This window comes from Bos taurus, chromosome X, assembly GCF_002263795.3.
Source record: "Bos taurus isolate L1 Dominette 01449 registration number 42190680 breed Hereford chromosome X, ARS-UCD2.0, whole genome shotgun sequence".
Taxonomy (NCBI): Eukaryota; Metazoa; Chordata; class Mammalia; order Artiodactyla; family Bovidae; genus Bos; species Bos taurus.
The window spans coordinates 85,495,953-85,518,760 of NC_037357.1; the positions used below are offsets into that span (position 1 = coordinate 85,495,953).

General features: G+C 42.3%; 1 non-coding gene across 1 annotated transcript; it reads left to right on the plus strand.

Annotated features, from left to right (window-relative positions):
* Positions 1-2,775: 2,775 nt before the first annotated feature.
* Positions 2,776-2,848, plus strand: TRNAE-UUC (transfer RNA glutamic acid (anticodon UUC)). Its single transcript has one exon. It is a non-coding gene; the product is annotated as a tRNA-Glu (tRNA).
* The last annotated feature ends 19,960 nt before the right edge of the window (positions 2,849-22,808 follow it).

Here is a 22,808-nt window from a genome sequence, read left to right on the forward strand (position 1 = left end):
GGTGACAATATACAGCCTTGACGTACTCCTTTTCCTATTTGGAACCAGTCTGTTGTTCCATGTCCAGTTCTAACTGTTGCTTCCTGACCTGCATACAGATTTCTCAAGAGGCAGGTCAGGTGGTCTGGTATTCCCATCTCTTTCAGAATTTTCCACAGTTTATTGTGATCCACACAGTCAAAGGCTTTGGCATAGTCAATAAAGCAGAAATAGATGTTTTTCTGGAACTCTCTTGCTTTTTTGATGATCCAGTGGATGTTGGCAATTTGATCTCTGGTTCCTCTGCCTTTGCTAAAACCAGCTTGAACAGCTGGAAGTTCATGGTTCACGTATTGCTGAAGCCTGGCTTGGAGAATTTTGAGCATTACTTTACTAGCATGTGAGATGAGTGCAATTGTGTGGTAGTTTGAGCATTCTTTGGCATTGCCTTTCTTTGGGATTGGAATGAAAACTTACCTTTTCCAGTCCTGTGGCCACTGCTGAGTTTTCCAAATTTGCTGGCATATTGAGTTCAGCACTTTCACAGCATCATCTTTCAGGATTTGAAAGAGCTCCACTGGAATTCCATCACCTCCACCAGCTTTGTTCATAGTGATGCTTTCTAAGGCCCACTTGACTTCACATTTCAGGATGTCTGGCTCTAGGTCAGTGATCACACCATTGTGATTATCTGGGTCGTGAAGATCTTTTTTGTACAGGAAGAAGCATATCAGGTAGAATTTCAGCAGACCACAGGGCCATCTGAAGCCCAACACTATGCTCCCTGACCTGTACATAGTTAGCTGCCTAGCATAGTTCTGATTGTCCTCTGACCTCCAATCCCAACCTGAGGAGGTCTAAGAGGGGCCAGACTAGTACCAAGAGGCCTCAAGAGCCTGTGCAAGGGGTCCAGAGACTTTGGGGGATATCTGTGGGAAGTCCATGGAATTCAACACAGAGGACTCAGAGACCTTTTAGAAAATGCCTACTGTGGAACTGGGGTGATCTTAATCCCCAAGACGTGCTCCCCCAATCCCAGTTGTAGCCAGCTATCTAACCAACCTCAAGTAAGGAGCTTCTTGGCCCTCTTTCTCAGCCATACCTAACCCTAACCCCAAAATCGAACAATTAAATATGGACCTCATCCTAAACTTAATCCCAAACACTGATTCAGACCATGAACTCAACCTTCACATTAATCATAACCCTAAAGTCAAAGCTATCGTTTTTCCAGTGGTCATGTATGGATGTGAGATTTGGACCATAAAGAAGGTTATCAGATCAGATCAGTCGCTCAGTCGTGTCTGACTCTTTGTGACCCCATGAATCGCAGCACGCCAGGCCTCCCTGTCCATCACCAACTTAAGAAGGTTAAGTGCCAAAGAATTGATGCTTTTGAACTGTGGTGTTGGAGAAGACTCTTGAGCAGCCATTGGACTGCAAGGAGATCAAACCAGTCAATCCTAAAGAAATCAATCCTAACTTGTCATTGGAAGGACTGATGCCAAAGCTGATGCTCCAGTGCTTTGGTTACCTGATGGGAAGAGCTGACTCGTTTGAAAAGGCCCTGATGCTGGGAAAGATTGAGGGTGGGAGGAGAAGAGGATGACAGAGGATGAGATGGTTGGATGGCATCACTGTCTCAATGGACATGGGTTTGAGCAAGCTTCAGGAGATGGTGAAGGACAGGGAGGCCTGGTGGACTACAGTCCATGGGATCTCAAAGAGTCAGACACAATTGAGCAACTGAACAACAACAAAACCTAGTTTTAAACTTGACTATAAACCCTAACCCTAAAACTAACCATAAACTAGAGCCTAAACATTACCTGATCATGACCCTGACTCTAACCCTTAGCCTAATCCTAAACTTGATTTTTACCCTAAACCTATCCCTAATCATGAACCTGACCCTGACTGAAACCTAACCAGAACACTAACCCTTACTGAGAACCTGACGTAACTTTACATCTAACTCTAATCTTGACCCTGAAGTTAATACTAAACCCTAATTCTGACCCTGACAATGAGCTTGATTCATCCTGATAGTGATTCTGAAACTGACACTCACTCTAATTCTGACCATGAACCTGACGCTAATCATGAAATTAACTGTTTCCCTGATCCTGTACCTTACCCTGATCCTAAATCTGGCCATAACGTTGATACTAACATTATCTCTAAACCTGATCCTATGCTTATTTTGTAAGAAAATGTGTTATTCTGATCTTGTTTTTACATATACTGTTAATAATAAAAAGATTTTCTCTAATTAGTCATAAGAAGTTACTTTTAAGAAAAATGTGTTATTTTAATGTTTTCACTGACCTTGTCCTCACAAATATTGCTAAGTTTCATCAAAGTTTACTCTAAATCACAGTAAGTAGCTACTTTGGAGAAGAATGTGTGATTGTGGGCACATTTTTACTTATACTACTTAGATTAATCTAAATTTGCTCTAACTTTCAAGAATTTGTTTCCTTGGCAAAGAAACTGAGATTCTGAGCTTGTTTTAAAACATACTGCTTCTTTTCATCTAAGTTTGCCCTAATTTACACTGGGGATTTACTCCTAAGAAGAATGTGTGATTCTAAGCTTGTTTTCATTTATATTGCTTAATTCCATTTAAGTTGCACTAAATCACCACATGCATAATTTTTTAGAATTATGTGTGATTCTGTGCTTATTCAAACATATACAGCTTAGTTTCATTTTCATTTACTCTATCCATAAAAGTAGTGCTTTTAAGAAAAATTTCTGATTCTGAATGTGTTTTAAAATAAAGCTCTTGGGAGTTCCCTGGAGGTCCAATGGTTAGGACTCTGCACTTTCACTACCGAGGGCCCAGGTTCAATCCCTGGTCAGGGAACTAGATCTGACAAGCCAGGTGGCATGGCCATAAGTAAATAATAAAATAAAGCTCTTAGTTTCACTTAGATTTACTTTAACTCACTGTAAAGAGTTTATTTACAGGAAATATGTGATTCTAAACTATTTACATAGAAACTGCTAGTTTCATTAGATTTTATTCTAACTGGTATTGAGAAATTACTTTGAAGAAGAATGCAGATTCTGAGCTTGCTTTCTTTCTTTTCTTTTCTTTTTTTTAGAGGCTGATCTTCTTAAAAAATATTTATTTATTTATTCGTTTGGCTGCGCTGGGTCTTGGTCGGGGCACGTAGGGTCTTTGCTGGGGGCTCTTGGTTGCAGCGCCCGGGCTTCTCTCTAGTTGTGACAAGTGGGCTCTAGAGTGCAGCCTTAGTGGCTGTGGCACAAGGGCTTAGTTGCCCCACAGCATGTGGGATCTTAGATCTCTAACCAGGGACTGAACTCGAGTCCCCTGCATTAGAGGGTGGATTCTTAACCACTGGACCACCAGGGAAGTCCCTGAGCTTGTTTTCATGTAAGTACTTACTTTCATTTAGATTTATTGAAACCCAATTAAGACCTTTTTGAAGGGCCCAAGTTATTTGAAAGTAAATTATTTGGTTTTGTCTAGATTTCTTCTAAGTCATATTGAGCAGTTATATTGGAGAAGAATGTATGATTCTGGTTCTGCTTCCATCAAATATAGACAGGGACCAGATTTGTACTCCCACAAGAAACAATCAAAGGAACCTGACAGAATGAATGAAACAATAGGGGGCTTCTTTATCATGTACACACTGCTATATTCATTGCTTATTTATTTATTTATTTTTGGCTATGCTGGGCCATAGGACTGGAAAAGGTCAGTTTTCATTCCAATCCCAAAAAAGGGCAATGCCAAAGAATGTTCACACTACTGCACAATTTCACTCATCTCACACACTAGCCAAGTAATGCTCAAAATTCTCCAGGCCAGGCTTCAACAGTATGTGAAACATAGACTTCCAGATGTTCAAGCTGGATTTAGAAAAGGCAGAGGAACCAGAGATCAAATTGCCACATCTGTTGGCTCATAGAAAAAGCAAGAGAGTTCCCAAAAAACATTTACTTCTGTTTTATTGACTACGCCAAAGCCTTTGACTGTGCGCATCATGACAAACTGTGGAAAATTCTTCAAGAGGTGGGAATACCAGACCACCTTACCTGCCTCCTGAGAAATCTATATGCAGGTCAAAAAGCAACAGTTAGAAAAAGACTAGGGTGTACACCCGTGGCAGATGCATGTTGATGTATGGCAAAACCAATACAATATTGTAAAGTAAAAAAAAAAATAAATAAACTTAAAAATAAGAAAAAGACTGGGGAAAATGGACTGGTTCCAAATTGGGAAGGGAGTATGTCAAGCGTGTATGTTGTCACTCTGCTTATTTAACTTATATGCAGGGTACATCATGCGAAATGCCAGGGTGGATGAAGCACAAGCCGGAATCAAGATTGCCAGGAGAAATATCAATAACCTCAGATATGCAGATGACACCACCCTTATGACAGAAAGTGAACAAGAACTAAAAAGCCTCTTGATGAAAGTGAAAGAGGAGAGTGAAAAAGTTGGCTTAAAATTCAACAGTCAAAAAACTAAGATCATGGCATCCGGTCCCATCACTTCATGCAAATAGATGGGGAAACAATGGAAACAGAGACTTTATTTGGGGGGCTCCAAAATCACTGCAGATAGTGACTGCAGCCATGAAATTAAAAGACATTTACACCTTGGAAGAAAAGCTATGACCAACCTAGACAGCATATTAAAAAGCAGAGACATTAGTTTGCTGACAAAGGTCCATCTAGTCAAAGATATTGTTTTTCCAGTAGTCATGTATGGATGTGAGAGTTGGGCTATGAAGAAAGCTGAGGACCGAAGAATTGATGCTTTTGAACTGTGGTGTTGGAGAAGACTCTTGAGAGTCCCATGGACTGCAAGGAGATCCAATCAGTCCATCCTAAAGGAAATCAGTCCTGAATATTCATTGGAAGGACTGACGCTGAAGCTGAAACTCCAATATTTTGGCCACCTGATGGCAAGGACTGACTCATTGGAAAAGACCCTGATGCTGGGAAAGATTGAAGGCAGGAGGGGAAGGGGATGGCAGAAGATGAGATGGTTGGATGGCATCACCAACTCGATGGACATGAGTTTGAGCAAACTCTGGGAGTTGGTGATGGACAGGGAAGCCTGGCATGCTGCAGTCCATGAGGTCGCAAAAAGTCAGACAGGACTGAGCAACTGAACTGAACTGAACTGGGTCTTCATTGCTGCATGCAGGTTTTCTCTAGTTGCAGAGAGAGGGGGATATGCTCTAGTTGTGGTGCGTGGGCTTCTCCACTGTGGTGGCTCCTTTCATTGCTGAGCACAGGCTCTAGGCACACAGGCTTCAGGAGCTGCACACAGGGTCAGTAGTTGTGACCAGTTGGCTCTAGAGTGTGTGGACTTCAGTAATTGTGGCACAGAGGCTCATAAGTTGTGGCTCTCAGGTCCTAGAGCACAGGCTCAACAGTTGTGGTGCATGGGCTTAGCTGCTCCACAGCATGTGGAATCTTCCTGGACCAGGGATCGAATCCATGTCCCCTGAATTGGCAGGTGGATTCTTATCCACTGTGCCCCCAGAGAATTCCTGAAGCAGCAGGTTTTAAGCACTGAACAGCAGGCAACCAAGCACTGAGAGGTGGGAAACAAATGAGGTGAGTACTTAGGATTCCCCCAGGCTGCCTTGAAAAAGTGTTCAGGCCATGGCACAGGGTGGAGGAAGTGAGGCAGAGCCCAACTGACTCCCTGAGTTGAGGATTTGGAGCTGAGTCTCTTGGAAGATTGAATCAACTAGAGATGATAGAACAAAGTACCAAAGAGTGAAAAAAAAATGTGCAGAGAATGTTACAGTTAATTTTTTATGTGTCCACTTGAGTAGGTTACAGTATCCAGAGGTGTGGTCAAACATTATTCTAGATTGTTTCCTATTGTTTTAGACTATTCCTGCTGGTTCTGTTTCTCTGCGTGAATGCTGACTAATACAGAGAACCCTGGAGAACTGGAGAGAGTACCCCTGAGTATTCAGAAGAGTACTAATCAGTGCATGCATGTGAAAAGAACACCTGAGGCCACAGAAAGAACCATCTGAAATGATTAGAGGGAACAGTGCCTGGGACTCACACAGGAACAAGAATAGGTCCTGCTCCCACCAGTCAGACTGGGAAAAACACCTAATTCATCAAACATTGGGTAAAGTCCTCAGGAAGGTCTTGCCTCAGAATAACTGTCTCAGGAGAATAATCAATCTTAGACTGAGCATTGGTCAGGACCCCATCTAACAAATCCTAAGGGCAAGACTTGAAAGGATAGAAATATTTCTAAGAAACTTAACTACATTCCAAAACAAAGCTCAAGAACATTTATAGTAATACAAAAGTATCCAGCACCCAACAAAATGAAATTCACAGTATCTGACATCCAATCAAAGCTTACCAGAAAAGGCAGGAAAATATAAAAACAATAATCAATCAAAACCAACCCAGATTTGACACAGATATTAAAATTAGCAGAGAAAGACATTAAAAGTTACTATAATGGTATTCTACAAGCTCAAAAACTCAATGAGAGACACGGAAAATTAAAAATGATCCACTGAACTTACATCTTTAATGAATTGAAAAAAAAAAAGATGGTCTAGAATTCTATACCTGGCAAAAAAAAATAGCTTCAAAACTGAGGGTTAAATCATCTAGTTTTGAGAGCAAACAGGGCTCAGTATTTGTAAGTCTCCCATGACCACAGAGGACAAAGCATTCTTTTTAAATGGGTGCACAAATACTACTTATGGCTACTCCCCCTGGTTCAGCACAGAAAAAAAGGCAAAAACACCCAGATTGTAGTTCCTCCCTGAAGGGGATAGACTGCAAATTTAATGACCTGACTTTCCTACCTGCTGCCCAAAGATCAGTTCAGTCCAGTTCAGTTGCTCAGTCGTGTCCAACTCTGCGACTTCATGGACTGCAGCACGCTAGGTTTCTCTGTCCATCACCAACTCCCAGAGTTTGCTCAAACTCATGTCCATCAAGTTGGTGATGCCATCCAACCATCTCATTTCTGTCATCCCCTTCTCCTGCCTTCAATCTTTCCCAGCATCAGGGTCTTTTCCAATGAGTCAGTCCTTGCCATCAGGTGGCCAAAATATTGGAGTTTCAGCTTCAGTATCAATCCTTCCAATGAATATTCAGGACTGATTTCCTTTAGGGTGGACTGATTGGATCTCCTTGCAGTCCATGGGACTCTCAAGAGTCTTCTCCAACACCACAGTTCAAAAGCATCAATTCTTCGGTCCTCAGCTTTCTTTATAGTCCAACTCTCACGTCCATACATGACTACTGGAAAAACAATATCTTTGACTAGATGGACCTTTGTCGGCAAACTAATGTCTCTGCTTTTTAATATGCTGTCTAGGTTGGTCATAGCTTTTCTTCCAAGGAGCAAGTGTCTTTTAATCTCATGGCTACAGTCACCATCTGCACTGATTTTGCAGCCCCCCAAAAATAAAGTCTCTCACTGTTTCCATTGTTTCCCCATCTATTTGCCATGAAGTGATGGGACCAGATGCCATGATCTTAGTTTTCTGAATGTTGAGATTTAAGCTAACTTTTTCACTCTCCTCTTTCACTTTCATCAAGAGGCTCTTTAATTCTTTCTTGCTTTCTGTCATAAGGGTGGTGTCATCTGCATATCTGAAGTTACTGATATTTCTCCTGGCAATCTTGATTTCGGCTTGAGCTTCATCCAGCCTGGCATTTCGCATGATGAACTCTACATATAAGTTAAATAAGCAGGGTGACAACATACACCCTTGACGTACTCCTTTCCCAATTTGAAACCAGTCCATTGTTCCATGTCCAATTCTAACTGTTGCTTTTTGATCTGCATACAGATTTCTCAGGAGGCAGGTAAGGTGGTCTGGTATTCCCACCTCTTGAAGAATTTTCCACAGTTTGTCATGATGCGCACAGTCAAAGGCTTTGGCGTAGTCAATAAAACAGAAGTAAATGTTTTTTGGGAACTCTCTTGCTTTTTCTATGAGCCAACAGATGTGGCAATTTGATCTCTGGTTCCTCTGCCTTTTCTAAATCCAGCTTGAACATCTGGAAGTCTATGTTTCACATACTGTTGAAGCCTGGCCTGGAGAATTTTGAGCATTACTTGGGTAGTGTGTGAGATGAGCACAATTGTGCGGTAGTTTGAACATTCTTTGACATTGCCCTTTTTGGGGATTGGAATGAAAACTGACCTTTTCTAATCCCGTGGCCACTGCTGAGTTTTCCAAATTAGCTGGCATATTGAGCACTTTAACAACATCATCCTTTAAGATTTGAAATAGCTCAACTGGAATTTCATCATCTCCACTAGCTTTGTTCGTAGTGATGCTTCCTAAGGCCCACTTGACTTCACATTACAGGATGTCTGGCTCTAGGTGAGTGATCACACCATTGTTGTTGTCTGGGTCATTAAGATCTGTTTTGTATAGTTCTTCTGTGTATTCCTTCCACCTCTTCTTAATCTCTTCTGCTTCTGTTAGGTCCATACCACTTCTGTCCTTTATTGTGCCGATCTTTGCATGAAATGTTCCCTTGGTATCTCTCATTTTCTCTTCAGCCGTCCCCTTCTCCTCCTGCCCCCAATTCTAATTTTCTTGAAGAGATCTCTAGTCTTTCCCATTCTGTTGTTTTCCTCTATTTCTTTGCATTGATCACTTAGGAAGGCTTTCTTATCTCTCCTTCCTATTCTTTGGAACTCTACATTCAGATGTTTATATCTTTCTTTTTCTCCTTTGCCTTTCACTTCTCTTTTTTTCTCAGCTATTTGTAAGGCCTCCTCAGACAACCATTTTGCCTTTCTTTTTCTTGGGGATGGTTTGATCACTGCCTCCTCTACAATGTCATGAACCTCCATCCATAGTTCTTCAGGCACTCTATCTGTCAGATCTAATCCCTTGAATCTATTTCTCATTTCCACTGTATAATCATAATGGATTTCATTTAGGTCGTACCTGAATGGTCTAGTGGTTTTCCCTACTTTCTTCAATTTAAGTCTGAATTTGGCAATAAGGAGTTCATCATCTGAGCCATAGTCAGCTCCCAGTTTTGTTTTTGCTGACTGTGTAGAGCTTCTCCATCTGTGGCTGCAAAGAATATAATCAATCTGATTTCAGTATTGACCATCTGTTGATGTCCATGTGTAGAGTCTTCTCTTGTGTTGTTGGAAGAGGGTGTTTGCTATGACCAGTGCATTCTCTTGACAAAACGGTTAGCCTTTGCCCTGCTTCATTTTGTATTCCAAGGCCAAATTTGCCTGTTACTCCAGATATCTCTTGACTTCCTACTTTTGCATTCCAGTCCCCTATGATGAAAAAGACTTCTGTTTTGGGTGTTAGTTTTAGAAGGTCTTGTAGGTCTTCATCAGATCAGATCAGCTCAGTCCCTCAGTCGTGTCCGACTCTCTGCGACCCCATGAATCGCAGCACGCCAGGCCTCCCTGTCCATCACCAACTCCTGGAGTTCACTCAGACTCATGTCCATCGAGTCAGTGATGCCATCCAGCCATCTCATCCTCTGTCGTCCCCTTCTCCTCCTGCCCCCAATCCCTCCCAGCATCAGAGTCTTTTCCAATGAGTCAACTCTTCGCATGAGGTGGCCAAAGGACTGGAGTTTCAGCTTCAGCATCATTCCTTCCAAAGAAATCCCAGGGCTGATCTCCTTTAGAATGGAGTGGTTGGATCTCCTTGCAGTCCAAGGGACTCTCAAGAGTCTTCTCCAACACCACAGTTCAAAAGCATCAATTCTTCAGCACTCAGCCTTCTTCACAGTCCAACTCTCATATCCATATGTGACCACAGGAAAAACCATAGCCTTGACTAGATGGACCTCTGTTGGCAAAGTAATGTCTCTGCTTTTGAATCTAGGTTGGTCATAACTTTCCTTCCAAGGAGTAAACGTCTTTTAATTTCATGGCTGCAGTCACCATCTGCAGTGATTTTGGAGCCCAGAAAAATAAAGTCTGACACTGTTTCCACTGTTTCCCCATCTATTTCCCATGAAGTGATGGGACCGGATGCCATGATCTTCGTTTTCTGAATGTTGAGCTTTAGGCCAACTGTTTCACTCTCCACTTTCACTTTCATCAAGAGGCTTTTTAGTTCCTCTTCACTTTCTGCCATAAGGGTGGTGTCATCTGCATATCTGAGGTTATTGATATTTCTCCCAGCAATCTTGATTCCAGCTTGTGCTTCTTCCAGCCCAGTGTTTCTCATGATGTACTCTGCATAGAAGTTAAATAAGCAGGGTGACAATATACAGCCTTGACGTACTCCTTTTCCTATTTGGAACCAGTCTGTTGTTCCATGTCCAGTTCTAACTCTTGCTTCCTGACCTGCATACAAATTTCTCAAGAGGCAGATCAGGTAGTCTGGTATTCCCATCTCTTTCAGAATTTTCCACAGTTTATTGTGATCCACACAGTCAAAGGCTTTGGCATAGTCAATAAAGCAGAAATAGATGTTTTTCTGGAACTCTCTTGCTTTTTCCATGATCCAATGGATGTTGGCAATTTGATCTCTGGTTCCTCTGCCTTTTCTAAAACCAGCTTAAACATCAGGAAGTTCACAGTTCACATATTGCTGAAGCCTGGCTTGGAGAATTTTGAGCATTACTTACCATTCAAATTCAGCTTCTTCAGCTTTACTGGTTGGGGCATAGACATATATTGAATGGTTTGCCTTGGAAACAAACAGACATCATTCTGCCGTTTTTGAGATTGCATTCAAGTACTGCATTTCAGACTCTTTCACTGACTATGAGGCTTACTCCATTTCTTCTAAGGGATTCTTGCCCACAGTAGTAGATATAATGTCAAGCTTCAAATTAACCTGCTTGGACTTCCCTGGTGGTCCAGTGGTTAAGAATCCACCTGCGATTGCAGGGGACACAGGTTTGATTCCTGATTGGGGAAGATTCCACATGCCATGGGGGAACTAAACCCTGTGCCACAATTACTGAGCCTGCACGCTAGAGCCCAGACACAGCAAACAAGACTCAGTGCAGCAAACAGACAAGAAACAAAACAAACAAATTAGCTTGCCACTGTGAGCTGAAGAGGCAGGCAAGTAGTAGTCTTTTGGGAGACTGAACAGGCATGTGAGGATCTGCCTTGCTTCTACAGCACTGAAAGGACTAGGTACACCCTAGTCTCCTGGGGCCCCACTAAGAACAAAGATGGTGGTTTGCACAAGCACAAAGGCTTGAGAGGCACTCTGAATCTTTGGCTGGGTAAGTTGGGTGAGGTTCATCTCTACACAAGGCAAGTTTGTTAAGACTGGGAGAAGCAGCTGCTTTATCTAATGCACAGAAGCCAACAGAGGGAGTCAAGGAAAATGAAGAAACCGATGTTTTACTTCCAAACAAAAGAGGAAGATACATCTCCAGAAACTGCCCCCTAATGAAATGAAGATAAGTGACTCCCCTGACAGGGAATTCAAAATAACAGTCATAAAGATTCTCACTGAGGTCAGGAGAGGAATGCGTGAACAAAGTAGGAATTTCAATAAAGAGAAAATATTCTTTTAAATACCAGACAGAAATCATAGGGCTGAAGAATACAATAACTGACTTGAAAAATTCAGTAGAGGGACTCAACATCAGACTAAGAGGGAAGTTTATGGTGTAAATGCCTACATTAAAAACAAGATCTCAACTAAATGACCTAACTTTATATCTCAAGAAACTAGGGGAAACAAACTAAACTCAAAGCTACAGAAGGAAGACAATAATAAAGATCAGAGTAGAAATAAATCAAATAGAGAATAGAAACACAGTCAGTTCAGTTCAGTTCCATCACTCAGTCCTGTCCAACTCTTTGCAACCCCATGAATCACAGCACGCCAGGCCTCCCTGTCCATCACCAACTCCCGGAGTTCACTCAGACTCATGTCCATCGAGTCGGTGATGCCATCCAGCCATCTCATCCTCTGTCGTCCCCTTCTCCTCCTGCCCCCAATCCCTCCCAGCATCAGAGTCTTTTCCAATGAGTCAACTCTTCGCATGAGGTGGCCAAAGTGTTGGACTTTCAGCTTCAGCATCAGTCCTTCCAAAGAACACCCAGGACTGATCTCCTTCAGAATGGACTGGTTGGATCTCCTTGCAGTCCAAGGGACTCTCAAGAGTCTTCTCCAACACCACAGTTCAAAAGCATCAATTCTTCAGTGCCCAGCTTTCTTCACAGTCCAACTCTCACATCCATACATGACCACAGGAAAAACCATAGCCTTGACTAGATGGACCTTTGTTGGCAAAGTAATGTCTCTGCTTTTGAATATGCTATCTAGGTTGGTCATAACTTTCCTTCCAAGGAGTAAACATCTTTTAATTTCATGGCTGCAATCACCATCCGCAGTGATTATGGAGCCCAAAAAATAAAGTCTGACACTGTTTCCACTGTTTCCCCATCTATTTCCCATGAAGTGATGGGACCAGATGCCATGATCTTCGTTTTCTGAATGTTGAGCTTTAAGCCAACTTTTTCACTCTACACTTTCACTTTCATCAAGAGGCTCTTTAGTTCCTCTTCACTTTCTGCCATAAGGGTGGTGTCATCTGCATATCTGAGGTTATTGATATTTCTCCTGGCAATCTTGATTCCAGCTTGTGCTTCTTCCAGCCCAGCATTTCTCATGATGTACTCTGCATATAAGTTAAATAAGCAGGGTGACAATATACAGCCTTGACGTACTCCTTTTCCTATTTGGAACCAGTCTGTTGTCCCATGTCCAGTTCTAACTGTTGCTTCCTGACCTGCATATAGGTATCTCAAGAGGCAGGTCAGGTGGTCTCTTTCAGAATTTTCCACAGTTTATTGTGATCCACACAGTCAAAGGCTTTGGCATAGTCAATAAAGCAGAAATAGATGTTTTTCTGGAACTCTCCTGCTTTTTCCTTGATCCAGCAGATATTGGCAATTTGATCTCTGGTTCCTCTGCCTTTTCTAAAACCAGCTTGAACAGCTGGAAGTTCATGGTTCACATATTGCTGAAGCCTGGCTTGGAGAATTTTGAGCATTACTTTACTAGCATGTGAGATGAGTGCAATTGTGTGGTAGTTTGAGCATTCTTTGGCATTGCCTTTCTTTGGGATTGGAATGAAAACTGACCTTTTCCAGTCCTGTAGCCACTGCTGAGTTTTCTAAATTTGCTGGCATATTGAGTGCAGCACTTTCACAGCATCATCTTTCAGGATTTGAAATAGCTCAACTGGAATTCCATCACCTCCACTAGCTTTGTTTGTAGTGATGCTTCCTAAGGCCCACTTGACTTCACATTCCAGGATGTCTGGCTCTAGGTCAGTGATCACACCATTGTGATTATCTTGGTCATGAAGATCTTTTTCGTACAGTTCTTCTGTGTATTCGTGCCACCTCTTCTTAATATCTTCTGCTTCTGTTAGGTCTATACCATTTCTGTCCTTTATCGAGCCCATCTTTGGATGAAATGTTCCCTTGGTATCTCTAATTTTCTTGAAACACAGTAGAAAAATAAAAAAACTTAGTGCGTTTGTGGAGGTGGGATATCAACAAACCCTTAACTAGACTGACTAGGGAAAAGAGAAGACTCAAAGTCAGAAATGAGAGAGGAAGACTTCCTGGTGGTCCAGTGGCTAAGACTCCGAGCTCCTAATTTAGGGGGCCTAGGTTCAATCCCTGGTCAGGGAAGTAGGATCCCACATGCCTCTCGGCATGGAAAAACAAACAAACAAAAAACACCAGTAGTGTTTCTTTACACCAACAATGATCTATTTGAAAAGGATATCAAGGAAACAATCTCATCTATAATAGCAACAAAAAGAATATAATACTTAGAAATAAGTTTAACCAAGGAGGTAAAAGAGTTGTACACTGAAAAGTATAAAACACTGATGAAATAAACTAAAGAAGCCACAAATAAATGGAATGCTATCCTGTATTCATTGACTGGAAGAATCAATATTGTGCTATACAGATTCAGATTCAATACAATCCCTATCAAAATTCCAATGACATTTTTCACAAAAATAGAAAAAACAGTTCTAAAATTTGAATAGTCAAAAACAATCTTGAAAAAAGAAAATGCAGTGGTTAACAATTGTCATGGAAAATAGTAAGATGCTGGTCAAAGTGGAGAAAGTTGCAGTTTTGTAGGATAGGTTCTAGAGATCTAATGTACTACATGATTATAGTTAATAATATGGTATTGTATACTAGAAATTTGCTATTAATAAAAGGGTAAATTTCAGGGATTCTTACACACACACACACACACATATAAATATATATATATGTATACAATGGATACTACTCAGCCATATAAAAGAATGAAATGATGCCTTTTGCAGCAACATGGATGGACTTAAGAGATTATCATACTAAGTGAAGTAAATCAGACAAAGACAAATGCCATATGATACCGCTTATACGTGAAATCTCAAATATGACACAAATGAACTTATATACAAAGCAGAAACAAACTCAAGAGACAGAGAACAGACTTGTGGCTGCCAAGGGGAAGTAAGGGAGGCAAGGATTGAGAGTTTACAGTTAGCAGATGCAAATTAATACATATAGAATGAATAAACAGGGTCCTATTGTAGAGCACAGGGAACTATATGCATGATAAACAACAATGGAAAAGAATATGAAAAAATGTATATATATATATATATAAAACTGAATCAGTTTGAGGTACAGCAGAAATGAGCAGAACATTGTAAATCAATTATGCTATAATAAAATATATTTAAAATAAATCCAAGGATCAACATCAGAAATTTTTAAATATACTATCAAGTTAAACAAGAAAATAACATGTAATAATTAATAGATGTCTAAAAAGTAACTGCTAAAATTTAAAACAAAATCCTAATAAATGTATCTTACAGTGTAAAGTAAGTCACTCCCTATCCACAATGTCCCCCCATCCTGCAAGTCCTGAATCCATAGGAGTTACCCTGGTGTATTACTGTCCCTATTCCCTCAAATTGTGTATAGTCTTATACTATGGACATGCTGAGCATTTTCCACAATAGTCTATTATACATTTTACATACTATTTGTACTATATATTATCTCCATTTCACAGATCAGGAAACTGAGGCTCAGAAGGAATAAGGAATTTGACCAAGGTAAAACTATGTTGGTGTGAGATAATAGAAAATAAATACATTGGTCTCTGCCCCCGGTTCCTGGTAGAGCTCTTAAAACTCTCGTAATTTCCTATGTGATAAGAGCACCGGCAGCATCTTTTATTCCACTGAAGTGACTCTAGGTGGGTCTGGATGGCTCCTGGATGCAGGCTGGTCACCAGAAAGACCACACCATAGTTAAAAGCTTGAAATTTTCAGACCCATCTCCCCATCCTCCAGAGAGGGGAGAGGGCTGGAAATGAAGTTAATAATTGATCATGCCTATGTGAGGAAGCCTCCATAAAATCCCAATAATGTGGAGTCCCAAGAGCTTCAGGATGGGCGGACCATCCACATAACAGGAGGGTGATGTACCCCAACACCACAGGGACAGAAGCTCCTGCACTTGGTACCCTCCCAGATCTCACGCTATGTATGTCTTCATCTGACTGTTCATCTGTATCCTTTATCATGTCCTTTAATAAACTGGTAAATGTAAGTATTTCCTTGAGTTCTGTGAGTTGCTCTAGCAAATTAATCTAACTTGAAGAGGCGGGTCATGGGAACCTCCAATTTGCAACCAAATCAGACAGAATTTGTGGGTAACCTGGGGACCTACTACTTGTAATTAGCATCTGTAATGGGATATGGGAAAATTTTGTGGGATTGATCCCTTAACCTCTTGGATCTGATGCACTCTCCAGGTAGTGTTAGAATTGAGTTAAATTGTAGGATACCAGCTGATGTTGCAGAGAATTTTGCTTGATGTGGGAAAAACCTGCACACATTTGGTGACCAGCGTGCCAGAAGTAAAGTGTTAGTAAGGGACGGAGAGGGAAGGGAGAGAGTAGGATTTTATTTTTCCTATACAGAAGCGAGAGAGCTGGATGATTTTTCTACACAGGTGGTAAGTGGTTAAGAGCTAAGTGAGCTTCCCTTGTGGCTCAGCTGGTAAAGAATCTGCCTGCAATGCAGGAGACCTGGGTTTGATCCCTGGGTTGGGAAGATCCCCTGGAGAAGGGAAAGGCTACACACTCCAGTATTCTGGCCTGGAGAATTCCATGGACTGTATAGTCCATGGGGTTGCAAAGAGTCGGACACAACTGAGCGGCTTTCACTTTCACTTTCTTTCACTTTTAAGAGCTAAGTACCAAATGCAGGTGGGTCTTAATCTAAAGGGTAACTATTATCTAAGAAAAATTCTATCCAATATCTCCCTGAAGATTCCATATCTTTCTGAAGACAGCTCTATTTCCCACAGGGTCCTCCAAAATCCCCAAACACCCATGACCCAGCCCCAAACACTGACCCTCAAAGAATCCAACGAAGGAGACAACAAAACCCCATCAGAGTGTTACTCGTCACTGCCCCCTGCCCCATAAACTCTATCAGCACAGCCTCCCTCCCAGTGGTTTGACAGTCATATGCCAGCAGCCCTGCAGGTCTCCAATCACTAATTACCTCAGGACTCAAAATTTTGGAATCACATTTCTGACACCACCGGCAGCAGATCACTGACCGTCCAAAACTGCCAATAGCCAAATCACAGGGACTATCAGAATACACAGAACCATCCCTCAGTCCTGGAGAGACTGACCCAGTCAGGGTCAAGATTCTTCTGTAAAGTGTCTGAGACTTTACTCTCTTATAGGATAGCAAATTTTAGAGATGATGACAGAAAACACAAGATTCCTGAGGCAGAGACAAAGGAAGTTTACTACTCACCATGGGTGCAGCACTCACACCATATCAGCGCCCCATGTCCTCTAAGTCCCACAGAGGTGACACAGAGGGACCCTGGTGGATGTAGCATACATAGTGGGTTTACATCACAGCCATGAAAAGCTGAACTTGGGAATTCAGGCAGCTCTTTGTCCCAGAGGGAGACATGACCAAATCCCTCAAGATTCCTCACTGTCAACATAGCCCTGAGAAATGGCTAAGTGGTCAGAGCCCACTCTTCGACAACCACAAAGTAGTCTAAGGCCAGGCTATTACACTGCAACCCACACAAAGGAGTTTAGACTGACTTTTGCACATTTGGTGTCACCAGCAACAATGACAGAGTCCAAAATCAAACCCCAATCCCAGTGGAGCGATGATATGCACCCCCGTCTTTCCTCCATATACAAACACATAACCCAAAGGGACATGGTTCAACTCAGTTCAGAATTTGTTGTTAGATCTGTTTGGGAACACCACAACATGGATTTGGTTAAGTCCCATGCTTGGTAACATCAATTGCTAAATGTGGCATAATCCAAGACCTCTCAGGTATCAGGAGAATATGAATTTGTATCAGTCAGATCTAAACAAAGTCATGTTGGCCCCTGTGTTTGTACAGTGATGAGGGAGTCTGTGTTCAGGAGGTGACATTGACGGCCTCTGGCACAGCAGAATAGTTTAAGACCAGCCATGTTCAAGTGAGATTTTCTGTTTTTGTCATCCCAAGGAAGGGATGACACACCTGGTAGCAGGTCAGATTGCTAGCTGTCTGCCTGACTCTGGGAAACCATTTGATTGCTTTGCCAGGTTTTAGTGCTCAATGTAGGAGACAAAGAATACTAACTGGTTCCCATCTCACACCTCTCAGGGTCTAAGATTTTCCTTCCCCAAGTACATTCCTTCCATAGCCATGAAATTGGTGTTTCCCATCCTAGTGCCTATAACTTCACTTTTATTCAATCATCTCCTGTTTGCACACAGACCTTTCATCCAGACACTGGGTCAGATGCAAGAGGATAAAAGGCATTTTTATAAAATTTATGAGATTATTTAAATGTCATCTATCTTGGCCCTTGTGGGCCACTGGAGGGGAATTCAGTGAACAGTGTCTCCAATTAAGTGGTCATCATGCTTATGATCTACAACCATGTCCATTCAACAAGAAAATCCAGGTGACTGAACCAGGATGAAGTTCAAATCCCCTAGACCCATTTTGGGCTGAGTTGTCATCACTTTTGTCCTAACCATTACCCAGAAGGTACCGAATAGGCAATGATCCCTTTCAGGTGACAGTCACATTCAGTGAGCAAATTGACTTATTTAAGTGTGTGGACCAGGAAGAGGTGGGAGAGGTAGCATCTGAAATCCTTCAGTTCATTTCTTAGGAGGCTGTTCAATGTTCAGGGCTTCCCTGGCGGCTCAGATGGTAAAGAATCTGCCTGCAATGCAGGAGACCTGTGTTCAGTCCCTGGGTTGGGAAGATCCCCTGGAGGAGGGCATGGCTACCCACTCCAGTGTTCTTGGCTGGAGAATCGCCAAGGACAGAAGAGCCTGGTGGACTACAGTCCATGGGGTCACAAAGAGTCAGACATGATTGAGTAAACACAACACACAATGTTCAACAATATCAGATATCTGCTGATAGTAGGAAGCATCATTGGGTGCACCACTGTCAGACTGCAAACAGTCTGCATTAGCAACACAGAGATTTTTGCTTTGTACCCAGTCTCTGGTGGTGGATATGATGCCATGTCCAAGGTGCAGCAGCAGTGATCTGGACAGTGCAGGCTCCATCCATTGCTTGATTCCAGTTGGTCTCATCAAAGAACAAACCTGAACTATCATCGTCAACACGGGTCACCCAGACTGACTTCAACCGCTCACCATGCATTACAGACTTCCCACCACTGTCCTCAGAAACCCCCATCACTCTCACCAGAGACCCTGTATTAGACCGCCTCCTCCATCACAGTCTCTGAAGCCCTAAAATTCAAATCAAGTCCCAACTCTATGCCAACTGCTGTTCAGCTGCTTCTGAGAACCACTTCCAGTTCCAGTCTCCACCCCTAAGATTACCTTTCCTAGGGGCTGCTCTTTTTCACAGATTCAGTGAGGCTGCCATTTCTGTCCAGCATGAGAAAGCCAAATTGCTCTAAAGCTGTAATTTTCCAACTTTGTAAAGTATCATAGCCTTTTTAAAAACAGAAAAGGGCGGGGGCTTCTTGTGAAATCTCAGTTTCCTCATTAAACAAAACAAGGGTCAGTCAAGGACAAGACCCTGCCTTTTCTGCCACCAGCCGTCCCGCCCTCCCCCCCCCCCAACTCAAGCAGACATGCTTACTGGATGATAATGTGTCAGTCAAAGCAAGACCCTACCCTCGACTGCCAATAGACACGTGCCCTGTGACTCAGACGTTCTCACTGGTTGGAAGGCTATCAATCAAGTCCCTCTCCCGCCCCCTACTCGCAGAAGAGGAGTGGGTCCAGACCCTGTACTCACAGACAGGGTGGCTGCTGAATCAGTCTTCCACCCTCTGGCTCAGCACACCCAGAGCCCCCAGGAGCCAGAGTTTTTGATTGGCCGCCTGCTGCCCTTTCAAATGAAGAATCCACCCCGCCAAAGGAGGCAAAGCTGCTGTGATAAACAGCTGATTATCCCAAGGGCTGTCACTAGTGCACAGATCTGTCACGATTGGCTGTGCCTCTTTCCAGACATCCATTGACACGAAGCCACGGGCCCACAAACAGGCTCTGCGTCCATCCCAGCTTTCTTCTGCTGGTCCTTTTAAGATGTCCAGTTTGGAGGCCCGTCTCGACCAGGGAAGGGGTACTTTGGGGCAGTGTTGGCTTCCCGACTGAAAGAGCGCAGAGGGACCGAGTCTCCACTCAGCTGCATTCTGGAAAAACAAAAACCTGGGGATGGGTCCACGACACTTTTAAAGATTAACTCAGCGAGCTGCTGAGCTGCTTTGGTGTTCTCAACCTGGCGCTTAGGTATTGGCTTTCCTTCAGACTGCTTGAGAAATTTTACCTGCGTGAATTCACTTACAACTCGGGCTGGAAAACTAACGTAGTAAAAAATAACCATAACTACAATACTCTTTAGATGGGGAAACAGTGGAAACAGTGTCAGACTTTATTTTGGGGGGCTCCAAAATCACTGCAGATGGTGACTGCAGCCATGAAATTAAAAGACGTTTACTCCTTGGAAGGAAAGTTATGACCAACCTAGATAGCATATTCAAAAGCAGAGACATTTCTTTGCCAACAAAGGTCCATCTAGTCAAGGCTATGGCTTTTCCAGTGTTCATGTATGGATGTGAGAGTTGGACTATAAAGAAAGCTGAGCGCTGAAGAATTGATGCTTTTGAATTGTGATGTTGAAGAAGACTCTTGAGAGTCCCTTGGACTGCAAGGAGATCCAACCACTCCATTCTAAAGGAGATCAGCCCTGGGATTTCTTTGGAAGGAATGATGCTAAAGCTGAAATTCCAGTACTTTGGCCACCTCATGCAAAGAGTTGACTCATTGGAAAAGACTCTGATGCTGGGAGGGATTGGGGGCAGGAGGAGAAGGGGAGGACAGAGGATGAGATGGCTGGATGGCATCACCGACTCAATGGACATGAGTCTGAGTGAACTCTGGGAGTTGGTGATGGACAGGGAGGCCTGGCATGCTGCAATTCATGGGGTTGCAAAGAGTTGGACACGACTGAGCGACTGAGCTGAACTGAACAATACTCTTATTGATTACATAATATAAAAAATATATAAACTGTAACATCAAAAACCTAAATTGCAAGGAAAAGTGTAAAATTTTATTGAAGTTATCACCTTAAAATAGGGTGTTATAATTTTAAGATACTTTACTTGAGCCTCATGGTAACCATAAGGGGAAAACCTGCAGTAATTGCACAAAAGAACATGATAAAAAGTCCAAACATACTGATACAGAAAGACATCTCACACACACACACAAATACACACACAGAAAAACACACAAACACAAAGACAGCAGGGTAAGAAATAAGGAGCAAGGACTTACAAGACAGCCAGAGAATAATGGGCAAAATGGCAATAGTAAATCCTTGTTGTTCAGTTGCTAAGTCATGTCCATCTCAGGGACCTCATGGACCGCAGCATGCCAGGCTTCCCTGTCCATCACTATCTCCCAGAGCTTGCTCAAACTCATAGTAAATCCTTACCTATCAATAATTACCTTAAATGTAAATAGAGTAAATGCTTTAATCAAAGGATGTAGGTAAAACAGATAAAAATACAAGTCCCAACCATATGCTGCCTGCAAGAGACTCATTTTAGTCTTAAAGACACATATAGACTGGAAGCAAAGGGATGGAAAAATGTATTTCAAGCAAATGATTGCTTAAAAAAAAAGACAAGTGTAGCTATATTATCAGACAAAATAGACTTTAAATTAAAAATGGTAAATTTCATTAATCAAAAGCTTTTTTCAAGGTCAGAGCCCAAATGACCCCTCTGAGCTTTTTTTTCAAAGTGAGCTCTTCCCCCCCAAAAGGCCAGGTTTGTAGGGTGAGTGGAATTTTCTGAAAAATTCTCTGGAGAAAGTGGATTCCAGGTGAGAAAAGACAGTGGCCCAGAGGTTGTTATGTCTTAGAATCTTGGCAGAAGCAGAGTTTGGAAACTGTGTACAGGATGTTTTTCATTTAGATGGAATTTGTTGAAACACACACACACACGCCAAACATTGGTGTGACATTCGGAGTCCAGTATGATCTGGTCCCAAAGTACCATTCCTACCCCACCTTGATGGGTTTAGGGTTTTTGAAAATTAATTCCCCCTCCCTCTCTCTTCTTTCTCCTCCTCCTTTCTCTCTCCTTTTCTCTCTCTCCCCCTCATTAAAATAACAATCTAGTTTATTTTTGTTTAATTACTGGTAACATGACCTCAATTACAAGGACAACACACATAACACAGTTTGTGTGTGCTATGAAGGGAAAAAAAGAACTAAAAAAAAAAACCAGAATGAATAATAAGGGGGATTATTCTTTTAAATAAGGGGAGTCCTCTTTGAGAAGCTGATATTTAGCAAAGAATTGAAGGAGATGAAGGGGTTGGAAAAAGAATAAAAAGATAAGGCCAGAGCATTGCAGGGCCCCCAGAGGTGTACCTCTAACTGACACCTTGTGGCATTCACTGATAGCTGCTCTCTTCCTAAACTTCAGCTGAGACCCCAGATCCTCATTCCAACCCTGGCAGACCCTCTATACCTTTGAGACAATTGACTCCAAGAATCATGCAGCTTTTCCAATAGCTACTACTTAAAGTAACTAAACAGGCTGGCTTAAGTAATTTTTCAAACCTTGTCTCCTGGAACCACAACTTTCTATACCAGACCCTAAACCTCTCAGTATTGACTGCCAGGGTTCCAAACCACCGTCCATACCAACTCCACAACCTGAACATCCCCAAAACCATGACTACCACAAGTTCATTTTATAGGGCATGTCCATGGCCACTACAGTAATATTAATGAGGATTCATTCACTCAACCAACATTTACAAACACCCAATCTGCGGCAGGCAGTGTTGTAAGTATTCTCAGATTAATCCTCTCAAGATCCTTGTGTGCTCAGTTGCTCAGTTGTGTCTGACTTTGCAACTCCATGGACTGTAGCCTGCCAGGCTCCTCTGTCCATGGAATTTTTCAAACAAGAATACTGGAGTGGGTTGCCATTTCCTCCTCCAGTGGGTCTTCCTGATCCAGGGATGGAACCTGTGTCCCCTGCATTGGTAGGCAGATTCTTTACCACTTTACACACACATAGGTAATTAATGTTGTTAGCCCCAGTTGATAGAGGAGTGAGAGGGTAACAGGCAGGAAGGCCAGGAGTCTCCAAATAGAGGAAATAGCCTGCAAGTGTCAGACATTTTTATCTCTCTTAAGAGGCAGGAGGAAACAAACTAGCAATATTTTTTCCTTCTCTATACAAATTTAAAGGGAGGTTTCTCTTAAA